Below are 19,099 nucleotides of genomic sequence, written 5' to 3'. Positions count from 1 at the left end.
AAAACGTCCATATGGTCACGTTAGTGTTGTTTTAAGACTGATGTCAAATATTATTCAACTTGTATGAAGGACACATACATAGATACTACACAAAGATGGTGTACACTGCATAAATTTAGATTTTTTTCTACAAAAATTCAGCTGAGACACATAAATAGTATTTTATCTCTAAAAATGTACTAGAAGAAATCAGAAGGAGTGAGTTTGAATGGTAATGTTGATTGAATGAATAGTAGTATTGTTATCTACAACTCACAGGGGCTATATCAGGAGAGGCAATGCTGGATTTTCAGCATGTACTAATTTCCAGACTGCAAAGCCAAAGCTCAGAGTTACATTTGATTAATTTCTCTATCGTATTTATGTTATTTTTAATGTTAATATTTACTCATGTTATATTGAATATTCAGTAAATATTGTTTGTTTGTACCTCATTTATATTCTCAGACCAACAGATGGAACAGAGGATAGTAATGGGAGCACCGGGGCATCAGGTGTGGTAGTGTGAAAGGGCCCTTTCGCAGAATTTTGCTAAGGGCCCCAGGGAGGTTGGGGACTGCACTGGGTTACTGCTCCACCACCTGCCCCCCCCTGTCCCCGGTAAGATGCCTAATTCTGACCCAACAACTTTGGTAGCGATGGCCTCATTTGGCTCTTTGCCCGAGCTCACGAAATACAACAACAAGCTCGTCCAATTTCTGCAGCTCAGATACGATAAAATTACCCCAAAAAGGTGCCACTTTAAATGTGTAATTGCAGCGCCTAATGGGGAGGTGGAAAATTGTACACCGAAAGTGCACCGAAATTATGTACTCGTGCACCTAACTGAAAAAAGTTAGACCCCTCAGTATAACCAATGTAAAAAGTTAGGCTAGAGCCCTGACATGACACAGAGACTTCATATGTCCAAAACCTTACTGTACAGACTGTAAATAATTACAGGTAAACCACAACAGAGAGGTATGCATGTCAATAATGGCCGTGCCACATAGTGCAGATTGGAATATAGAGGGCCCGGTTGCAGAGGGGTAATTGGATTCATTCAGATCCAAAACGAACACGTTCACACAAAACGTATGTACAGACAGATGAATTCATTACATTGACATTTCGAACATGGCTCTGATGCATGACAACCATGCCTGAGTTATTATCAGACGTGGTGGTGCAAGGAGGAGCTTTGTTGTATAATTAAAGTGCCAGATGGGTTTTATGTTTGAAACAACCCTTAGTTTAAATCATCTCTGTCTTTATATCGAGGCACGGTCTCTTGATTACACGTTTCCAACCCGACTCCTGCATGGAAGACCCATACAAGCTTATCCCTGTCAATTTTTGAACTGTCAAGATAATGTTGGTACAGAGCCGCGCTAATATCTTCGAAAATGTACCTGTTCGGAGTTCACTTTTTGAAACTAATTAAAGTTGATTGACGGGATTTGGAGATTGCTTGATTTTTGTATCTGTATGCAACAGAATGTACACAGCGGCTGAATAATTTAGAAGAGATGGAAAACATTGCAGATGCTATAAAATATTTCTAACCATCACAACCGCGTATCTCACGATCACTCACACACACGCACGCACATGCTGTATTCCCACATGAAGCCATCATTCCTCCACAGCATCACTGTATTGCACAGTTAATTTTCATAACTTCAAACTCTGCATAATCTAATATGATCATTAAGTAAATCAGATTTCAACACGAATCCAGGCAACAAACAGAGCTAAACAGACACATGCCTATTGGCAGAAATAGGTGCCAGTCTGTATTAGCACTTCTAGTGCTCACATGTCACTGTTTGAGGCAAATTGAGGTAAATCAAATTGGTGTTGGAGGACTCTTGCTTAAAGCCCCGTCTCTTTACACATGACAGCAATGAGCACATTGATGGATTGCAGTCCTTTATGTGAAGCAGTGTGTGTGTGTGTGTGTGTGTGTGTGTGTGTGTGTGTGTGTGTGTGTGTGTGTGTGTGTGTGTGTGTGTGTGTGAGACAAAGTGAATCACTGTGGCTGAGAGTCTGTGTTCCACATAAACACGAGTGGCTGCTCACAGAGGATCTCTTTGAAAAAACAAAGCATCATTTAAAGGACAATTCCAGCATGATTGAAGATTTCTGCATTCACTTTCTGCTTTACATTACTGTAAACTCGACAGAGAATTCCCCAGAACCTTAATTGTGTTAAAATTTTGCCTTCAAAAACTACTTCCAGTAAGAACGGGGGCGACCAAGTCAACCCTTAATTATTTAAAGAAGTTTTGGGGCTTAGAGTGAAATCACAATGAAAATGTCCTTAAATAACCTTTTAATGCACCATTTACTGCATCTCCATTAAGTAGCAGGCTTTCGAGAGGTAGGATAAAGGTGTGCCACTTTTCCCATTCAGCTATTTTCCAATTACAATATAATTGAACTACTTTAATGGGAGAGAGCAAATCTCTCTTCTCTGTCTTTATTCACTTACATAGTTCCCTTTCTGCTCAGGCCCTTGGCGGCCCTCCGACTGCTGCAGTGGGCCCCTGTGAGGCAAAGGGGCAGAGGGCTTTCTGGAGGCTGGACACATGCCCACCAGGCACACTCCCACTCGCTCTTTCCAAACACAGAGAGCTGGGCCGGAGCCAACACTGCAACATCCAGCCAAAACTACTAATTGCAATTATCTAAGGAGGCGCTTCTCCTTTGAGGTTTTGGTTTTTTTTTTCCTCCAAAGAGTGAAGGAAAAATATAAGACAGAAGGTTTGAGAATATATACCGTGCGAGTCTAATGCTGATATGGTCAAGGATGTTGGAACAAAATACCTATTTCAAAGATGCGCATGTGTGTGTGAGAGAGAGAGAGAGCGAGAGAGGGAGAGAGAGAGAGAGAGAGAGAGAGAGAGAGAGAGAGAGAGAGAGGGAGAACAATACAGAGAGAGAAAGCCCTGTTGAATGCCCATTCTTCATTTTAGCCATGACCAAAGAACTATTGATTTTGTCCCTTTGCTCTGGCCCTGGATAATCACTTCAATTCTAATTTGATCAAGGTTTCCACTGCAGCCGGAGAGACAGCCATTCTCGTGTATTCTATCTAAATCACCTAAATGGAGCTGAGTAACTGAAAATAGATCTGAGTGTGTCGTTTTTTCGGGGGATTTTTAGTGACAACCTCAAATCTATTGCCAGAAAGGACTGATAATGTTGCATTAAATAACATCTTAGCACGTGCTCTTCATCGCTGTTTAGCACTGTCTACATACAGTGTATATTTTGTCCGTGTAATCTCATGGATCTCCGCTTGGTTCTACCTGCTCATGTGTCCTGTACTCCACTTTATTTTCTATTTAAAAATCTATTTGATAGCTCTTGCTGGAGCAAATGTCATTGCCTCAGTTCTTTTTCAATTCCAGAGGGACGTGAATAAGTGTTGCAGAGCAGACCTACAACCAATCACAGCAACAAAACATGTGACATTCCGCTAAAAAGGGGCAAAAGTGTAAAATAACTACAGCATGTAGCAGTTAGCTGTTGTTTTACAGATAATATAAAGTTAAATTAATTTAATACTGTCTAGATATCAGATCAAAGACACTTCTTGCCATCAGCGGCAGCCATCTTGGTTGTAAACAAAAGTGCTTCAGCGATGCTCCCCTGTCAATCTACAGGAGCGCGTAGGCCCAAGCTCACTGATCGGTCTGGATTCCAGGGTCTAGCTGGAGCTGGAGCGAACACTTTCCAAAGAGCGATCATGCCAAAGCAGAGGAAAGCCGAGCCAGAGGAAGACTCCCTTTGCTTCACACTTGACAGTCTGTAACCCGAACACCGGGCTGTTTCTGCAGCCATTTCCAGCAGCTACAGCGCACAAATCACCCCTCTAGTTACTAACTCTCAAGATTGACTAATGGAGCTGGTGTCAGCCAAGGAGCCCAACAGCTTGGCCTAAAGATGAGGCAGGAGGCCGACCTGAGAAGGAGAAGAATGGTGGTGGAAGAAGCAATCAGTGGGGATGACATTTATGCGATGTAAGATGGAGGCACTTTGTTCTATTAAAACTCTTTCAGGATGTTTACTTGTAGTTATGGTTTATTGACATGAGCAAAACCATTTCTTTAATTTCTTTCAGATGCACAGAAGAACCAGAATCTTCCTCTGCTTCTTTGCCTCTCTACCACTTATACACACACACACACACACACACACACACACACACACACACACACACACACACACACACACACACACACACACACACACACACACACATAAACACACACAGCAAACAAATCAGTCGGTCAGCATAGATGGAGCAGAACATGTAACGTGGGAATACAGTATGCAGTCTGTGAAACAATTACAGAGCTGCCCTTGCGGAGAGCACTTCTATTTGCTTTAGTCATGAGCTGTCGGCTCCAAGCAGTGACGCCTGCACCTGCAACGTATGGACTAGAGGTGACAGCAACAGGTTAAGGTGCATGACTTAAGGTAACGCCGCATGTCAAGGTTGTGTGAGGTTCAAGTCCACAGGGGATTCTCAGCATGAGGAGCTGCGGAGCTGCTGCGACTGACTATGAACCACGCCTTTGAAAATCAATTGCTATTAAGGAGTGAGGCACGTATCGCCTCAGGAAGAATGCCCACCGGGCTCGCAACCACATCAAAAGGAGCGCCAGACCTTGCAGCATATTCAACAACAACAAAGTGTTAAATAACAAGAACAGAAGCAATAGATTTTCAAGCTTTTACGCCATCATAATCTTTGTGATGTTGGATCTCGCTCACATGAAGGCAGCTCTCGATTGGTGGATATCTAATTCCCAGTAAAACTAATTCAACATAATAATAATAATAATAATAATAATAATAATAATAATAATAATAATAATAAGACAATAAAATAATCAACTCTTTCTTTGTCTTGTAAATTGAGGTTACAACATGAACAGAAATTAGGGAATGTGTCTGTGAGTCATTTTGATTACAGATTGCTGTTTAATTGCTCCCCCTGCTACCTTTGCCCCCCCCGTCTTCCCACCCACCCCTCGCCTGAGAGATGGAGTGGACCCAAATTGTGAGTGACTCTAATGCACTTAGGAGTTCTCTCTACACTTCCTAACTCGGAATGGAAATGAGTTTAAGTCACTGTTTACTAAGTGACAGGTCCACTAATATGTAGCTGACTTGAATACAGTTCTACCCTCCTCCATGCGCACACACATACACACACATGCACACACACAAGCACCCACCCGCATTCCTGCAGATACAGCGGCGGTCGCTAGTGCAAATGCAGACACAGACACAAAGCGTCTCTTATTATTCCTATAATAGCCTGAAATGTAATGGAGTTCACCCACTAATGAACAATCAAGGATGCAGCCCTGCATTAGATCAAAAGGGTTAAAAATAAAGTGGGGTTGTGAATAGGTTCATGTAAATAGGTGGATATACAGTATTCAAGACATTAAATATCGCAATACTGTTTAATCACAAGAAAACCTCCACATGGGGAAATATAAAAATATACTATTCTAATTAAAATACAGGTTTACCTTTGTGCTTTTCAACAAATGTTTCAGAAAAACACGTTATTTACTCAAATAGAAATCAAATTAAACAGAACGTGAGCGCTACCTTCATCAAAATGTATTACGTCTCTTATACAACCTCTGCTGCTAAACTGTAAGTGGCCTTGGAATTATGTTAAGACATCCACAGAGGCTCCCTGACGGCAACATGGGAGTTCAGTGACCCAGTTCCATACGGTCAATGAATCCTTCGCCAGGCTTCTCCAGCAGTTGAACACATCCCCCATTGACCGAACCTTTACGATAGGAACACGTAGGTGCGTGTGGCTGCAGGGGGTGGGGGTCAGGTGTGGGATGACACAGTCCCCTCAGTAGAACAGTGATTACAGTCATACGCCATGACTTTCTTCCACTGAAAAACGACTTCCACATTAATTACTCTGTAATGTGTTTAATGCTGCTCCTCAGCGTGTTCGGTGATTAAGCTTGTTTTTGACAGCACTACTTTTAATAGAGTGCAGCTGGCTTCAGCTTCTCCACTCGTGTTTGCGCTCACTGCATGCAGAGTTAGACCTTATATATCCGTCCTTTCACTGCGTCAGCAAAGACCATCTGCAGCTTCTGAAGTGGGTGGATCACAGACTCCAAAGACTTGTTTTAAAAAGGAAAACAAACGTTCAGGATTTTGACATTTTTAGTTAAGACCGAAAAACTAGGAAAGTTACTAGAAAACGACTTGGCACGAACCAAGTCAAATTAAAACTGGCACTGAAAAATTCAACACAAAATAACGATGGTAAAAAAAACACAGCTTGAATGCCAGAACCTTGTTTATCAATAAAACTCAAATTCAGCCTTAAAAATTCCAAGGTAACAAAATAAGCAAAATTCTGTTTTCTCAAAGCAAGTCAGAAAATTGCAATATCGACCGTCACTATGTAACAGTTGTAGAAAATGTAAACGTTAGGAACTTAATTAAATTATGCAGCAAACGATTGTGGTTTGAAATGACTTGGTTTAATTGCTATTTCATTTAGATGTGGATTTTCTTTTGCTTCCCTCGGCGTTAAAATCTTTGGGCTATAACTCAGTTTGTCAACCGTAACCACAAATGATAATTCAAGTCTTTTGTGTTGTGTTGTTTTTTTTATCTGTAGAAGTGGCTTTTTAGACATGTGCAATACTTAGCATTACAATACAAAGTCCCGTCACTACTACCTTTTCATTTTGAACAAAAGATTCTCGAGAAACAATTTCTTTTCTATTTTCTTCTCTATATGATTTTGAATCAAAGCTGTAGTTTGAACAGAATCACCACTTCACAATCATATCATGGTCTCTGTGAAAACCAGGACTGAGCTTGCATGACAGGCTGACAGTGTGTGATTTACAGTGGTCGTTTCTGCAGAGCTGCAGCTGAGGTTCGGGTATCCCTGCTAATGCCGTGGCTGGCTTCTTGATAAATATGGTAATTTGCTCCGGGCTGCTGGAGAGGTGAAGCATCACTGCATTGCATGGAGAGGTTAGAATTGTACATGAGAGAAGGGGTGGATGAAAACACAGCCCAGACAAGTACAGAAGTAGCACACACACACTTCACAGAGTGGAGACACCTGATGTAATGCAGGAGACGACACTGGCAATCTGTTTGCAGCAGTGTGCACTTTGGTAGTTTGCTCTTTTATGGCGCTAAATGTCACGTACTTGTTCATTTTTGGAGTGACCGTATATATGCAGAGGCTTCAAACTATGAATTATTTACATTTGAATCTGTATGTGTAAATGAAGACGGCCATAGGAGGAGAGGGTAGGCACCTAGAGGACAATATCCACAATATAATGTTTTATTGAGCTCAACAAGGGACACAGAGAGGTAATTGAAAGCAGTATAAACAAATCATAAATTTAGCAGGACAGAACTGACTTGGGACAGGGGATATGTGTGTGTGTGTGTGTGTGTGTGTGTGTGTGTGTGTGTGTGTGTGTGTGTGGGTACATGTGCATGTGCTGTAGATAAGTGTCTTACAGTGTCAGTTTAGAGCCCCAGATATTGGATTATCTTGTTCACATTGCTGTAAATGACAGGGCACTAAAGAAGGAAGGGAGAGGGTAACAAATGGCTGACTCACTTTCCCTCAGGCAGAGGGCAACTATTCACACTTCCTACTGGCCTCAGTGTCTCGCTGCTTTGCTGCGCTTCAGTCATGAGGAACTGAGGCAGGCCAGACCGATTTCTCTTCATTTTGCTACGAGCGCTCTGTAGCGCGAGGGTGGTCAGAACCACCTAGTCAAAAAGGAGTGTCTCCCATGTAGGTAGTACTGTAGTTTGTCCATCTTACAACATATTTTGCCTTCTGCTCAAGCCGCCACTGTTGCCTCAGGGGTCAGACTTCCTCTCATACATTTCCTCTACATTATTTTCCCCCACTGAAAAAAAAAAAGAAAAAGGATCTCGAGCTGTTTCAACTGAAATATTGATTCCTCTATGCTTTCTCTCTCCCTCTCCCTCCTGCCCTCCCTTTCTGAGAGTGCTGGCCAAGCAGTCGGGCTTGGCACCAAAACATAATTATGAAAATGGACCTCTGGGTTGTTTCTTTTAATCTATCTCTACATTCCACAGTCCCTCTGCAACAGAAGCTATTTAAAATGGTTTCAGGGGAATTGAAATGTTTAACCCACTGTACTGTAAAGAATGGTATACTTATTGGTGGCACAACATTGGTTGCCGTCTGAATCAGGTGTGTAACGAATACTTAACTATTTTTATCCATAAACATCAGGAAATTCCTTACACATAAAAACTGTGTCGCATTGTATATCAATAGCAGACTCCCAGACGTTGAACAACCGAGGCAGAGCGATATATATGAGCGCTCGCTAGTTTCTGTCAAACGCCGACATCAATTTACACTGTGTGGCAGCCATGACAAAGTGCCTTGACTCAGACAGCTATTGCTGCTCTCTCCTCTACTAACAGTTCAATGGCCAGTGAAACCCAAACGACAACGCCAAAACCAGGCCCATTTTCAAGACATTAGACTCTGCAGCACAATGTGAGATACAGCGGCTGCAACATCAAACGTATCAAGGTGTTACTGCAGTAGAACATTCTGTATATTCAGATGTGCTTGGTCTGTCTTTTTCAAATACTGTCAGAAAATGTATAGGTGACATTTGTTGCAAAAAAGGTCATGCATGTGATGCCTCTATATCTTATTAATAAGCATGCTTGCAATGTTGCATTTTGCATAATTTATACTTCCTACCTACCTCAGCAGTGTTTGGGATTTTACAGATTTGGGAAATTATCACCTTATATCGCACAGGAAATGATTCTCAGTTGAAGCAAAGGATCTATAACACCATATTCCAATCTCCGACCAAAATGTGAACACAGCAAGACCTTGACATTTCTCTACATCGCAGCCCTCTGTCTTCTCATATCTATCTAAGGCACAAGAAAAGCATGATTAGTTCTGTTGGATAATAGATGCACAGAGTGGGAAAGGTCAGTGGTTGTCAGGCCTTAGTGCTTTGAACCTGCCAATCGGAGGGATGGGCGAAGAGAGAAGCAGTGAGGATCAGAGTCGTGACACTGATGATTATGAGAATCGATAATTACTCATTCGGTGTCAAACACATGTGAAGCGTGCTGGAAAAAAAATGTAAACATCGCAGCTGCTGCGCCAAGGAAAAGAGGAAAAACTCTGCTTTACATGCTTCTATTTGCCTCCAGAAGAAGGAGGAAGACGTCCTCCGTCAATGCTAAAATCAGACACTCGTACATTAAAGCAAAAAAAAAAATAAGCTGCTGTGATTGATTTCATTAGCATCAAATTATTTTGCACTGTCTTGTCTTTTTTTGAATTATGATAAAAGCCGACTTTTCTACACAGACGGCCTGTGAAAACAACACGAGCCCTTCCGAGAGCCCCGCTGCATAAGACAGACTTCTTGATCTGATCTGTCTGGTGTATTTGTGTATTAGGAAGTCTAAATGTGCTGCTGGAAATGTCATATTGATTCCTGTGCTTTTGAATTGATGCTTGTGCAATTTTCTCTCAGGTGAAAACAGGCAGGTGTGAAGACGTGAAAGGCCAGCACGACTCTGGCTGTGAGCAGAGTTAACAGCACAAATTACAATTAAAAGAAAATCCTCCATCACCGTGGCCATTAGTCCTCCTCCATCTTGGAACATTATACCGAGGTAGGGTGTTAAATAACACCCCATGTATAATGCAGTGTGTGCTTATGCAATCGCTGATATTTTAACAGTTTTATAAGTATACTTTCGGTGATGATATAAAGTACACTGCAGTACGCTGTGTGTTGTGCAGAGCTAATTTCCTGCAAAGGGATGAAGACGTGAGGTGATAAAACAGTAATGTAAGGCAGAGCATTTAGGAAAAAGTGATAAAGCAAGCTCTTGGAACTTTCTCTATTAGCCATTTGGTCTTGAGATCGTTCCCTTTCCTGCCCTTTTATAAATCAACAATCCTAGTAACAGTGTTGTGACTAATGGGCTCGATAGCCACAGTGGTGAATGAACGCTAAAGATTTGTTTAATAAAACTATATCTTTAGTCATTTCTTTGAGGCTTGATTCCTACTGGCTGGTTAGTTGTTAGTAATTGTGTGAATTGTAAAGAAACCTTATTTTTGTGGTAGGAAGCATGGCATCCAAACACGTGTGTACACATTTATGTGACCCATTACATATGTGTTATTTCCCCTTTTAGGTTGTGACATACTAATACCACCAAAAACCCCAAAGAACAGCCATATTGGCTTCAACCAAACAACAATCCTTCCAAATGTTTTGTTTACCACTCTAATGCCTTTATGAAGACAATAATTTTTGCGCTGCGACTGTTAGTGCCACTGCAGATCTATATTTGATCCGCTGATTGATGTCGCTTCTACAAATGAGTCTGAACGTCTTTCAAATTATAATAGTAATGTCTTGGCAACCTTTTTTTGGCAGAGGACATTCACCAAAATAATAAATGAATTGCAGCAAGTCTGAGGACCCAGTGACCAGACAAAGTCACATTTGCAATCAGCACAAGCCTTTGATGCAATGGCTTTAGCTAATTACTTCATTAAGGAGCAGACATAACTTTTGCCCCGGGTTGCCAATTAATGTGAACCCTGGAACCAAACGTGTTATAGGTGATTTTCTTACGTAGCAATGATAAACTGTAAATTGTGAGTCCAATTAATTCAGGATTGGTGTAATTAAGCCTGGCGAACTGAACGCCGCTGCACCTATTGCTCCTCTGGGAGTAGTCTCTGGACATATCCACACTAAATAATGCACACTCTTCACTTTCCACCTTGAAAAAAGCTCTTTCAAAAAAAGAAATCATTAAACCATGTTGCTGTCATCAACCACTTTTAGGAAATGGTTGCCTTAATGTTGCCTTATGACCAGCTTGGGTCCAGCCTGTAGCGTTTAAGGTTATTTCCACAGTGTAACAGACGGCAGGTTGAGGGAGTCACCATGAGGGCATATTCACAGCTGCCATCCCAGGGGTGTTGTTGCTGCACTGTGTAATTGGATATTTGTCTTAAAAGCTGGGTGTCTGTTTGAAATTCACAGACGAACATGGACTCATACCAAGTCAGATTTACACAGCGTGTACGGATCCTCATCATATTTACAATCTGCAATGGCCTGCTGTTAATCAATATGAAGTGACCATCTGAAAGTGACAGATTTGGTATCTTTGTCCGATATGAACACTTAGATGAGCTGACTTATTCTATTTCTAGCAGGAGGTGAACATGCGGTTTCCTCTCACCACTCAGATCGAACCCAACTGACCTGCGCTGACATGGTTCAATTTTCTGAACGCTACTGGTCAGTCAATAAACTGACAAGCTATAAAGAGGGGACTAAAACACTGCCAACGTGTAAAGGTTGAATTGTCAAACTGCATTACAGGGAGACGGACGGACGGACAGACAAATAGACAGACAGACAGACAGATAGATAGATAGACAGCGAGGCAGACAGATAGACAGGCGGATGGAAAGACAGATAGATTAATAGTCAGACAGACAGACAGACAGACAGACAGACAGATAGACAGACAGACAGACAGACAGACAGACAGACAAGCGGATGGACAGACAGATAGATTGATTTTGAGAGTAGGGACACTGGTGACGAAATTAATAATTAATTACTATCAAGTTCTGCACTTTCTCATTTCCTCTGTGGCAAAACAACAGCACGCCAGTAGCATTATTGGTGAATGTGCTTTAATTGCTGCTGGTCTCTGTGGGGCCGCTGAATACGACACAGCTTGTTTCAATTTCAACACCACAGCTCTCTTTAGACTTCTCTGTCTGACAGTCCCATCAACACAACATTCATAAAGAATGTCTTCCAATACCCGAACACTGCACTGTTTTTATCAGGCTTGTATTGTTCTGTCATATCAGAACTAAAGTAATGTGTGATGAACAATCATCATTCTGAGAGCATGTAGAAACATGTCCACTGTCGTTACTGTTGACTGTAATGCAGAGAAGCAGCAACATACAAATGACTGAATGATGAAAGCAATAATGGTGTTTACATAAAGTGCATTCTTGTGATGGCTCCATTCATGCTCTAAACCTGGACCTCGGTAGAATAAACTGTCAATGCCTGACACCACACCCTTATTCCCAATACAAATTACAGCTGCACTGTTAACCACATATAACATTCAGTCTATTAAAAATGTATAAGCAAAACAGTTGTCTGGGATTGTCTCACTTGCGTGAAAGTGTGATTGTACAATGCACCTGATTGTAACATTCAGCAATTAAAATGAAAACAATGCACCACCTAACAAGTTTCAACTTAGATGTGTTTCTGCTGAATTACTCATCAGAACTGAGAGCAAATCTTCTGCCAGAAACCTCTGCTTCCCAGATGAAAAAGAGATCCGGGGTAATTGGCTGGAAACGGCAAGGCAAAGAATTTCTGGATTATTTGCCATGGAAACAGTTGTCGTCTCTTCAGCTAACGCTGTTGTGCAACTTTACACCCCTCATGTTTTCTCTTTATTGCTGCCCCTCTTGCTAGAATTTATTCACTGGAGCAAGGACCGAATTCTAAACTGAATTGTGCGTTGATATGAATTTATATGCTGTGGGCAAACTGTGAAGCTGTGCTTTTGGGTAGCACTTCATTTGACAGCACAGTAATTACAAAGATCATACTACTTAATGAAGAGTTAATGACTGCACAAAAAGACAATTAAATGCCATTTACAGCAAACAATATTGTTATTACAAAAGTAGTACAATTATTTCGTTTTTTCTTTCCGCTAAAAATAAAGACCCATTTTAAACATACAGTAATAAGTGGAACAATTATTTTTGAACAAGCAGATGTATGTAAGTACTATTTAATTATGTTATTACTATAACCCAAACTTAATTACTAGTAAATGTATGGAAACAAATAATGAGGCGCCGTGATATGTTTCCAGCTCAATGTGTTTTAATCAAACTGGGTAAAAACAAATATTTGTACAAATACACTTTTCCGATGTGTATTGACGATGTCAGACACCTGTGAGGGTCCCGGGAGTCCACACGGAGAACAGGACTATGGGAGGTGTGAGCAGAGGGGACAGTGCAAAGTGCCAAATCATCCTCCATCTGAGGCGACCCCCGCCTTTATCTTCTGCTCACCCCTACCCCACCAAATGTAAAGCTCCCCTCTGGAGACAGAGCGGATGGCTCCTTCTGCTCCATTAATCTAATGACAATGCCCCGTGACTAAGACCAGCTTAGCAGGCATTGCTCATCCCCATTGGCTCCTCTTTCACTTAGCATGCCATCTTTGCATGAATGCAACAGGGGCAGTGACAGCAAAGGAGGGGGAGAAAGAAAATAAAGACGGAAAAAGTCACTCTAAACAATGGCCCGATTATATTTCACTGGGACTCATGGTTACCGGAGAATGTCCCGTACCAGCACTGATGAAGGGTTTGATGACCTTTATTTAGAAAACTGTCAGAAAAAGTGCTCAGACAAGTCCTGCTATAGATCTTATATCAGGGATCAGTAACAATGTGGGAACTTGTAATGTTCCCATCAATCAATTTGTATTAGAAGCACAAAAACAAGAAATACATCAATTTAATTTAGAAAAGGCAACATCGCCCCATGTTTCAATAAAGCCAATGTGCACCTCTTCAATGTCTGATTGACAACTCACAACAGGTTATAATCTCATCTTTAAAAAAAAGCTCTTCATCATCCAGCAGTGTAAGCCATTCCTGTGCAAACCATCTCTTTGCTGCTACTGTAACCACTCTGCATCACAAAGTAAACGTGGGAACATTTACATAATTACTACTTTCCTGACTAAATGAATGCACAAAACTGCAATCTGGTTCTGCAGCAGTGTTATAACAGTCAATGGGTGTAGGCCGCACAGAACAATGAATAGCTAGCTACTGACTGCACAGCACACGTTTAATTTAGGCTTCAGAAGACTATGATGTGCTTTTAGCTCAGGCCTGTGGAGAAGCTAGTAGAAACATCCCTTTACATCTGACACCTCTGGGAATGAGAGCGCTCTGTGGTGTACGTGTTGCTTGCTGATGTCCGCAGGAGCACGGGCTCTGTGTATGTTAGCCTAGCGTCTCATGGGAAAAATGGACGCTTCAGCCAAACCTCTGGGGAAATGGCGACCAGAAGTTGGCTGTCAAATAACAGAGCTGCTGGCCCAGAATAGCTCAGGGTCAGTGTGGATAAATAGGCGTCCCACACAACAAGAGCAGACGGGCCTTCTTAACTAAATGTGTGACAGTCCGAGTCCAACCGACTGCCAAATATTCTCACTTACATTATGAATTGATGTAACAGACCTGACAGATCTTTGGGTGTGACATTGCCTTTATAAACACCAGTGAACCCATGGCAACGACTGTTATCAGTAAGAACCGCTTCCTGTCAACTTATCAATGACATTTCTTACACCCCTGAGGTCAAGGCAATTCCACTTAATTTGTATAACCTAATTTACTGATACAAAACTTCACAGGTCATGTGAAGTGTGTGATAACCTTTGGCACCAATTAGGACAAACCTGAGCAAAAACTAAAGTTAGGGTTTAGGATGCTCACTATTTCATTGCAATGTCAAGATCCAATGTAAAAAACAACAACAACACCCATCTCGCAATGTAAAAGAAAGTGAAACAAAGGTGACCAAGACATAACCTCCTTGGTGGAGAAAAAAATTAAATGACAAAAATGAAAATAAGTACAGGATCACATTTATAATGCTGGAAAAAAGATGCTGTGTTTTAAAAATATTAAGATATCCGTACTCGAATGTATTCAAGAGACATAATATAACCTTTTATAGATATTAATCAACTAAATTTGTTCTTGTTTTTTATTACTTAACTCGCATTAAAGTGCTTTTCTCAAAAAGGCTCAATTCACAAACCTATAGGCTATGTTTGCACTTTTTAGGGTTAAAGTGGAGACTATGGATTGAAATCAAACTTTGTATATTTCATACCTTTAGCATAACAACATTTTCTTTTATTTTAATAAAGTTTGTTGTGAACTGAACAAGCCTCATGGATGAGACGTGACACGTCTTCCAGTCCGGTTGCCGTGTCTTCGCAGCCACCAGGCTCACCTTCCTGCTTATTTCAGCATTGTTTCAGGGTAAAAATGTTCTCACCTCGATGACTCAGTCTTGATTGAGTGTTCCTCTGCTTTATTACCCAGGGGGATGTTTGTTGCCATGGTGATGGAGAAAGCAGGGGCTGACACAGTATTTCATTACAGACTGAACAAAGAGCAAAATGAAACATAATTTGCCATTTTCAAAGACAGAGAGGCTAGGATTAAAGGTTTTTACCTTTCTGTGTCATCCGCCCACCACTGCCGTACAGTAATTATGAGCGGGGAAATACATTAAAAATCAGAATCTGTGGATATCAAGAATTTTAGGAAATAATGACAGATTTAAAGACTACATTGTTTTTACAGTAATGCATAATAAGTATATCTAACTCAAACCCTTCTTTGTATTGTGTATGTTAAAGATTAGGTAAATACTAAATAATTAGGTATGTTAAATAGGTAAATAACACTGTGCGCAAAGTGTAGTTTTCTTCCACTTTGCAGTGACCTCTGAATCCTCCTAGCCAACAACTGAAAGTGTGAAAAATACATCTGGATTATTTTTAACTTATAAAACAATAAAAGCACAACTTAACCTTGAATTTGCAGATATCTCTTCCCGCTCCGTCATTAGGGAGCTGAATGCCGCCATAAAAAGTGTCTTTACGGCGATATAGACAATTCTCTGTTGTCTCAGGGACATTTTCATCTCAGCTTTCACAACAAAGATGTTGTGTTTCTAATACTAACCTAAACAAACTGTTGGACAAAACCATGCACGTGTTTTGTTTAATCTTAGAAACTCTTACATTTGTATTAGTTTGTCACGCATGATTTTTGATTTGATGAGTCCCAGGCTATTTTGACCCGTTTTGAAAGCTTTATATTTCACCTTTATATATTATATTCAAAAAGATTATATCCTTGCCAATGTTTGGTTTATTTTTGTCAGCTCAGCATTGCCTATATGGCCAGACAATATATATTTGTTCCAACCAGGAAACCCAAATACAGGCAAGACATATCACATGACTTGATCAAAACGGTGTGATTGCAGATGGTTAACGATGATAACGCAAAATCTACAAAGAACCCTGACATTACCATATGGACGTAGTACTGAAAAACAAATAAAAGCAAAACACACATGCACGTCGAAACCCTGCCTGTTCTGCCACTGGTGTGTGTGTTCGAGGCTTTCCAGTTGGAAGTGCATGTGTGCCTAGTAAACTACAGTAAACGTGGTTAGTGGTATGTGTGGTTTCACCAGTGGATGTGTGTGTGTGTGTGTGTGTGTGTGTGTGTGTGTGTGTGTAGGAAGTCAAGTCGGAAAAGGTCGATGACACAGTAGAATGAACATCAGCCCACCACCACCATCACATATGTAAGGAACAGCTGCATGACGGCCAGATGTATATACAATCTCACGCCTTTCCAAGTTACTCTTGATTTCCAGCTCTAATAACGATTTAGCACTGCACAACATGTGAAACGACCCCCGGCGGCGGTCTGTAATGCGATAAGATCAGACCAATGAATGCATATGGATGAAATGAACCCAAAATAACACACATTACACTCACAGCGCAAAATATATCACACTATATGCTCTTACCAATGCATATTAGAGCACTTGAGCACAACAGTTTGCTATTTAAATACCATTAGACACTCCAGCAAACTGTGTTTTCTGCATGCATGCTGGGGCAGAGCGAGCTAGTGTGGCTAACTCTGGGTGGTGTGGTCTGAAGATCTGAGCAGCTAGCAGTAGGGCGTGAAATGCCTTGTGTGCTACTGCGCGCACACATGCATTTGCATACTCTATGAATTGGATGAAAGATAGTGTGATGAGCAATGTGGGCCTAATGAATATGTATGAGGCAACAATCTGCCTGCACTATGAGTCCGTTTAGGCCCGCTCCGTTTTCACCTTATCCTGGATATTCTTATCACCTGTGACCTTAGCTAAACTAACTGCAGCCTATCTGGCTCCAAGTCTTGAAAGAAAATGGGAAACGGAGATGGGGAAATAAATAAACAAAGGACAAAAAAAGTGCTGAGGATAGAGATAAGACTATATTGGGTCAGAAAAGAAAGGAAATGAAATTAGGTTTACGGCCAATTGGTGCTTGACTGGATTGATGTCCCTGCGTTATTTATTTATTTCATTAAAGGGAAAAAAAGGAAGGGCTGGTTGTGGCAGCATTGTGGATGTGTTACATTGCATCCCCCCCCAGGTCTATAATGGTCAACTCGAAACACCAGAAGGTGCCATGTCTTGGGACCAATTGCAGATAAGGTCATGTGCAAAACAGGGACGAATGTGATGTATGAGATGCATTGAATTGATTATATTGAATCTATAGTAGTGTTACAGAAATGGAGTAATATTGCACATGTGTTGCACAGATTGCTTCACAGCTGAGAAGCTTTTTGAAGACTGGCTGTTTGAATTTCTTGTCCTGAATATTTTATCCTAACGATGATGATAGAACTTTTTTTACCTTAATGACCCCCCTCCCAGCTTGCCCCCCTTCAAGAAAAAAAAAAAAAATCTGTTACACCATCTTAATCATCTAAAAAGGGAAGATCCTAATTATCTATAGTGCTCCTCGCTCAAGAAATACATCTCTGCTGGTGCCAAAAGTCTGCTCCTCTCCAAACCTGTCACTCCACATTTGACAAGGAACAAATCCCTCTGTACCCATCGACTCTATTGTCTCATGATTACTGAACAAATGCCAACGTAACTTGATATCTTGGAAATGTTGCGGAGATCAGGAAAGGGATCGGGACAGAGCCTCTCAATCCAGACCCTGGGATATAATATGGGGGTCACTTGGCATACACGCCAGATATTTCCCCAAGGATCTTAAATAAAAAGAATATATCTTTGTTTTTCTTTCCTTCCTTCCCTCCTTCTTTGTCCCATTATGTTATTAAATAAAGTACAGAGATAAAACTCCAGTTGTTGCTTCTTTCACAATTATTGAAGCGAGACCAGTTTAGTTAATAGGAGAGTCGTGTTTCATAAGAGGAACATCATAAAGCTGCTGGAAACTGATATATTTGCCCATATATTTTCCCAAAGGACCTGACCTGCAATATATTGTGCTTTACCTTTAATAAGATATCTAGGGCAAAATCACAGGGTCCTTATAGTTTTTTATCCACTCAACTAATTAATCAGTGGTGGGTGTGCCCGCCATCAGTAGCTTGTGTTAGTCGGCATTTGTACGGTGGTAAAAAGCCGTGCCTCTAATTAGGAGAGATGATCTATTTTCCATAATGAGAATTGATGGCCTTTCTTCTGCACTACCAAGCATTTTCTTTTTCTCTCACTCTTTCCAATTGAAGCCCCCATTCTCCCTTGCTCCCCCACACAGACACACGTCAGAGCTGTATATGGAAAAGAACTAAATGAAGCACTATGTGATTAATGGACTTAATTTCCAGCAGATTTGACTTCGCGGTGACAGCCCACTTCACCTCGAAAGCTTTCTGATTATTTGATTAAGCTTGTGTCAAAAAGTCGAACAGCTTCCAGATGAATGTCCCCCTCTGATCACCTACACGGCCTCGACCTACCCTTCCCCTAAGCTTCACATTAATTTTTTTTTTTTCTTATGTTACGTGTGCTGAGTGTGTTTTCCTGTTGTGTCACATGATGATGATCAGCAAAACAACAAAGAGAATAACTAACAGAAACCTAAAATGTCTCCATACTATGAGAATACTAGTTTAAAAGGATTTATAGAATAATTCAAAATGCAGAGGAAATGCAGAGGAAATGAGCAGTGAGGCTAAATTAGTCACCCTGGTGAACCTGCATATCTCATGAGAGTCACAGCCTCCTAATCTTTGAACACAAAGGCAGCCCCTGTCTATGTGGCTTTGCAAGCCTGTGCTAATGCTGTGTAAACATTGCTGCTGCTGT

The 19,099-nt window shown here is 41.0% G+C and overlaps 1 protein-coding gene across 1 annotated transcript in view; it reads right to left on the bottom strand.

Moving 5' to 3' along the window:
• Positions 1-19,099, bottom strand: part of ctnna2 (catenin (cadherin-associated protein), alpha 2) — a 282,069-nt gene that overhangs the window by 36,519 nt on the left and 226,451 nt on the right. The window lies entirely within an intron of this gene.

The sequence above is a fragment of the Hippoglossus stenolepis genome, chromosome 2 (genome assembly GCF_022539355.2).
Source record: "Hippoglossus stenolepis isolate QCI-W04-F060 chromosome 2, HSTE1.2, whole genome shotgun sequence".
In the NCBI taxonomy this organism is placed as follows: domain Eukaryota; kingdom Metazoa; phylum Chordata; class Actinopteri; order Pleuronectiformes; family Pleuronectidae; genus Hippoglossus; species Hippoglossus stenolepis.
The sequence above is the reverse complement of the archived record's forward strand: the minus strand, read 5'-3'. Positions and strand labels throughout refer to the sequence as shown.